A 6,781-nucleotide genomic window follows, 5' to 3' on the forward strand; every position below is an offset into this window, starting at 1 on the left:
AATCCTGAGAGACATAGGTAGCACATACAGTACACAATTGATGAGTTGAAACATAATAGTCAGATCCCTAATGTATGGTTAAACCTCTTTGCTGGAAAATATTAATTGATTAAATATCCCTTATAATATTCTCTCTTTTCTTATGTGGAGAGATTATTGAAAAAATTGGGCTATTGAAAAAGATTTCAATAGCCCAATGGATCATCCTGCTCAAAGTTATAATTCTTAGGGCTTTCAACCCAATTTTTGATACTATTTATGGTCTGAATTTTCTGCAATAGCCATTCTATATATTTACATTCTGTCTCTCTATAAAAAAATTTTTATTTTTGGTGGCGGAGTCTGCCATTTCAGCACTGAGTTCAAATTATCTAGGGGGGATTCCCAGGAAACAATGTATTCATGCAATTAAGTGTTACTGTCTTTAACCTAATTGATATCAGCCTTAGTATGTACTGTTCACTCTTTACAGCCATATCAAAAATGTACTGCTAATACAAAAAAAAACATTTTTTTTGGAATAAAAGAAAGGTTCAAAATAGGAGAATGGGAAAAAAAGATTCACATTAGGTTAGCCCTATCTATACTGTTAATCATTTCTTACATAACAAAAAATTAAAATTGAAATAAAGCCCTCAGATGATACTGAGAAAAACACAATAATTCCAATTTAAGCCCATTATAGTATTCTCTAATGTGCCATGCTATCATTTAACATAATGTAGTTCATTATAGCTTCATGCTTACATTGAAGTGTGGCCAATTTGCATTAATGCTTTGTTCCAAGTATCTTTCCCTCTCTCCGAGCCATCTCATGGCTAAAAAACAATTTCTCTGAACCCATGAGAGAACAGCATTCCAGGGAAAATACCTTTTTATCCCATACAGTATGTTATAGTAATCCAGCTGTCTCACACAGTATGTGCTATAAAGATGCACAGCTTCCAGAAAATAGGAAATCTAATGAAATACGATGTGCATGTGAATGAGATTTTTTGAGATTTACTCCCTGTAGTCCTCACACTGTAGAAGGTGGGAGGAATAATCCATTGTCTCTCCTTTGTATGTTAAACACAAGAGCGAACACTGTGGAGCGAATCTTTGACAGAGTCTGAATGCACCGATGACGCCAATGGATGGGGAGTAGGTAGTGCATTCATTTCTCAACATGCTCCCACGCTGGCTGAGTTTGAGGCAGTGCCTGAGGTCTTAAGAGATACCGAGGTGTGAATCTAAACTGATTGATAATCTAGCACAAAGAAAGAGATGCAATGTATGCAAAAACATGTATGCTGTCCCATTGCATATCTCTGTTTGCTCTTTGTGATTTAAGGCCACAAGTAACAGTTATTTTCATCATTGTATAATGTAATGATTATTTTTCTGTGACAAGATAATCTCGACTCAAGGTCCATTTATAGTTTAGCACTTTCTTAGCTTTTTCTGGACTTTTCAGTCACATTGAATGGATTTATTTAGTCAATAAAATGTTAGAAAATACTAAAAAAAAACATCCATTACAATTTATCAAAGTCCAAGGTGATGTTTCAAATCCCTTGTTTGGTCCTCCAATAATCCAAAATCCAAAGACATTGAATTTACAATGATATAAAAAACAAAAAGCTTCAAATTCTGACATACAAGAAGCTGGAACAAGCGAATGTTTGCAAGCATTGTGTGATTTTTTTGTCTTGTTCTGTTTCTCTTGGGTCTTGTCTACAACCTGCATTATCATGTGACTTGTATGGTATAGAGTTGCAAAGTGTGAGATGCTGCTGGTTCCAGAAGGGTTTTTTCCCTGTTCTGTATTCCCATTTCACATTTTTCTTTAAATGATATCCTCAATATTACTTAACATAGAAACACGAGACTCTCCTGGATACTATAATGATCCTATACGTTTATGTTATGACCACCGGTTTCAATGATATCAACATTGTTTTTGTTTTGTCCATCATTTTGGAATGGCAGATGGTTCAAAAATACTACAATACCCATGAGCCTCAGTTGCTATGCAGAAGAAGCCAGTCCGAGGCACAAATTGGAGTGTAATGAATTCAAAATGCTTTGAATGCTGCTGTTAGCAGTGCACTTGACATAATTTTAAACTCAGTGATTGGATGTTTCTTGCCTAAATGCACCTTGGGAGTCGTAACACCTACCCCAAAGTTTTTATGTACACAGTCTTGCACCGTTTTTTTTTTAATCAAAGAACCAAATATTTTCTAACACAGTTGTTCATCTTATGAAGTGATGATTTTACTGGGAGAGTTTCATGCCGATCCAAGTTGTAGAAATGCTCCAACTGTGAGTCACGTAACGTTGTCTATGGGAAAATCAAATGAATTGAACTGAATGGGGTTTTTACTTTCAAAATAGCTCCACTTAACTCATTACAAACAAACTATGTCTATGTTGCTGATCACTTTTTCCCCTCACAAAATATAAAATCAGCTTTGCTTGGTAGACATTTGTTGTTGCTAAAATTTTGATTTCTTGTGAAATCTCACATTTAATTATAACCTGCAGAAGAAGATATCTTTGCATTAATTGTTTAACTGCAGAGTTGAAACTAGAAAATCACAGCCTGTCTTGACGGACCTTTCTCACAGCAGACTCGTTATAGCAGGAGAAGCACAGGTGTTACTAATCATGTTAACAATGGCTCTGTTGTAGTCAAGTATGACAGTAAGCCATGACAGCGAGGCAGCATGCACAATACCAGAACCCTGAAAAGTCTTTTTCGAGTCTGCCTTAAAACAACATTCAGGAGGGCAAATGAACATTGAAACAGGTTTTTCTTGCTGTAATTATTTCTCCTGTTCATACTGACCATTAGAAGATCCCTTCATAATGCACTTACAATGTCAGTGCTGTGGGCCAAAATCCACAGTCCTCCTTCTGTTCAAAAATGTATTGAAAAGTTTATCTGAAGCTAATATGAAGCTTCAGTTGTCCAAATGAGTCAAATTAAGTAGATATCTTTCAACGTTACAATCTTTTTAGTGCCAAAGTCCCTCTTTTTGTTACTATACTTCCAACAGGGAAACACTGTCCTAGGAAACACAAAGAGGAAATCTTATGCTAAAACAACGGTAAATGTGGCAGATATCCACTTGACATGACTAACTCAGATTGCTGAAGCCTTGTATAAGCTTCAGATAAACTTTTAAATGCATTTTTGCACAAAATGACCTTGTGGACACACTGTGGATGTTGGCCCCGATCCCTTACATTGAAAGCACATTTGCAGGACCAGTAAGAACAGAAGGAATGATTACAGCGTGGAAAACCTCTGCCAGTGTCAAATAACACCTGAGTGTTGACTTTAAAAATTGTGAACTTGTCCTTTAAGCTTAAGTTTGAATCGGCCTTCTCATTTGGATGCTCAAGAAATACGACTCATGCAAGCTCATGCACTTACACTTTGCTTTTAGTCAGTCTTTTAGTCAGAGTATAATTTGGCTAGTGCTTCTGAAGTTAATTTACACATTTATATGCATAATGTCTGTCTGGTAACACGATAATTGTGCACAGGGAATGTTAGTCTTTTGCTCTGTCTGTTTGTCTCTGTCTCTTACTCTCTGTCTCAGTTTCTCTGCCCGCTCTGATGGATGACTCTTAGTCATCCTCCATAGAGATTAATATACAGTCTGGGCATCCCTCAGCCCCAGTGAATTAATGGCCGCTGGGAGTGCAGCGATAGAGCCTTGGGATCAATACATCAGACCAATAGAAGACACACACTCCCCCAGTGTTTGTGAATGTTTGTACAGTATGTGCATCTCTCTGTTTTTGTGTGTTCAAACACGTCTGTGGATCTGCATTTATGTGTATGCATCAGTGTCAGTGTGCATGGGTGCCTGGTTGTGTTTTAAAATGGGGGAGCAAACTTGGAAAGATACATAATTGGCAGGACGTCTGGGGGTCCTCCCCCAGAAAAAATATTGTAATTAAAAACAAATTTCCTGCATTCTACACCACCTAACCTCTTGGATTAAGCCAAGAAACAGCCACCTGCACTAGTGTAGATCAGTTAGATTGAGGGTGCTATGAAAACCAAGAATGCATCAAAAATCGTATATAATTGGGTGGATCAGGGCAGGAAATGACTGTTAGAAAAATGGCTATTTCATATTTATGGTGCGAGGGGATAGAGAGAGACGCTGTGCTGCTACCAGAAGAGCCGCTGACTGAGATTACTCTGAGTGGCATACATGGAAATAACTTACAATATAAACTATTTGTGTATATTTCTCGCTTTCCTGCTGAAGGTCTGAGTAACTTGCTGCTGAACGGTGCTGCTGTTGCACCATGCTGCTCTGTCTTGTCTGTCTGTGCGCTGTCAGTGTCCTCTTTTCGCGCCGCAATGTCATCAGTTATATATTTACTTTTCACTGCAGGAGAAAATGGAAGTGTGGTATTAGAGCGTGTGAAAAGTGTCAATTGTGTGAGTCTCACAGTTGAAATGTGAGAGTTGGCAGCCCTGTTAGTAGCCACGTTTGCGAACATCCCATCTCCACAGCTAAATCCGGTCCGATCAGCGAGCTAATGTTAGGTGGGTGGGCTGGCAAAGTTACCTAACACTGACTTGCAAATCGGTTCGGCATTTTGGAAACGGCACAATCCTACTAATTTAACTAATTTGAAGTTCGGCTGGAGTCAGTGGGCCAAGCAGGTTCATTTAACATACACTTTTCCTATGTTCTATTTTCAGTCAATGATCGCAGTTAAGCTAAATGGGATGTTTCTCACTTCTGTAAACAGACTCCTTTGAGGATTGACAGACTGTGATTGACAGCCAAAGCAATGCTGTGGCAAACGATCAGCAACAGGTTTGACTGAACCAACTCAAAGGGTGGTCCAAAAATGTGTGATTTTTTTATTACTTGTTTTTGTCAGTGGCTGAAAATAGTAAAATTATCATTGATATAGGCTGCTTAAACATAATCACCTGATTGCAGGGACTGTATAATGATAAGTTTATTTTTAAAAAGACAAAAAGTGGGGCAGCAAAACCATAACTTTGCTCCCCCTAATTGAATAATGGGGATGCATTTGCTCCACTTGCTCCATTTCTCAGGCGCCTTTGTCAGTGTGTCCCTGAGTGCATATCTGTGTTTTTGTGTGTGAATTACTAGTCCAGACTCTGTTGACACAGACAAATCAAAGGGCTCGACTTCTCCTAATGCCCACTTTCCCTCGTCAGCGTCTTCCAGGCAGCGACAGCAAATCATTACCTCTCTGTTTTTCTGCTTTCTCTCCTTCTATTCTGTCTATCCAAAGTGCTGCTGTGGCAGTATGTGGGATTAATTAGTAAACAGAAAGTGCTAAGTGGAAAATCTTTGCAGGGACAGAAACAGTTTGGTTACAATGATTGATGAAGAAGTGAAAACATGTGAGAAGGCGCTACACTCTGTGTTGCTCATTAATGAACTTCAGAGAAGATGCCGGGTCTGGATCCTGAAGAAAGAGTTTACGAGAAACTTTTACATCAAATTTACTTGGATGAACTCCTTGAAGATCAAGACGGTCGGTAAATGTGTGTTATTAAAAATTTATTTCGGGACTGCACACCGAACAGCGCTCCACCGAGGACGTGACAGAAGCTGTTTGTGCCAATTCATTTTGAAAGTGCAACAGAGGAAACTCCAACACTGGGCTGGCCGACCATCAGTGTAACTTCATTACTCAGTCAGTGACGCAGTGAGTCATTGACAGACAGCCATTCAGGGTTATTGGTCCAGCCAAAAAACAACCCCACCAATACATCCCAGGCTTCAGATCAGTAAAAATATAAGCCATAAAAGAAAAAGATGTTTTGTGAATTACATCATCGTTGCCAGGTGCCAAATATCATGCAAGCACTGCAGCACTTTCTGTAAAGGTCCTGTCAAATCTGAATAAAACCGTGACCAACATTTACATAACATAAATACATACACCTGTATGCCTGAATGACAAAAATCTATTACTTTAACAGATAGATGGAGCAAGCAATGTTATGTATTCCACATCTTAATTTATTAATGATAAACATCAGATACTGTGGAGATTCTTTTTCCATGATTTATTTGCAGACAAAACTCTGTATTTAACACGTCAGCAGCTAAAACAAACTGTAATGTGGAGACACACCCACAGTGTTGATATTGTATTGATAATGTGTGTATGACGCACACAGGATCAAGAGGGAGTGTCTGTTATTTTCCCATGCTCCTCCTTGAATGCTGCTTGTTCTGATGCTTGGAGAGGGGATATCCTTATACACACATACATCAACACACACAAGTATTTGAACATAAGGTGTAAGTGTGTTTACATTTCCACTTCCTGAGTGTTTGTGCTCTGCTGCTCACTTGCTCTCTGTTGTTTCCTGGTGATCAGGGAGCGACGGAAAGCACTACTGAGCACGTGCAGTAGATGTTTACCCTCTTTCTGTGTTTACTACCTGGTTCCTATAGGATAGACAAACAGAGGGAAACTGGGGTGCTTAGACATGAATACGCACATGAGCTTCTTAAACATCAGTAACGCACAAAATCTATTTATACGCACACACACACCTCTTTGGTTCAGCTACACGGAGCTTGTTTGTTTGGTTTCCACTGCAGAGGAAATCAAGTTCAAATGCTGTGAGGGTCTTACTGTTAAGCCACACACACATTCAAATACACTTGTGAAGAGGTGTGTGTAATTATGCTATACCCACATACATGCAAACACACCTATTGTATCAGTGAGAATAGATTGTTAACAGAGCCCCATCTGGTATCAGGAG

Source organism: Thunnus albacares, chromosome 23 (assembly GCF_914725855.1).
Source record: "Thunnus albacares chromosome 23, fThuAlb1.1, whole genome shotgun sequence".
NCBI classification, from domain to species: domain Eukaryota; kingdom Metazoa; phylum Chordata; class Actinopteri; order Scombriformes; family Scombridae; genus Thunnus; species Thunnus albacares.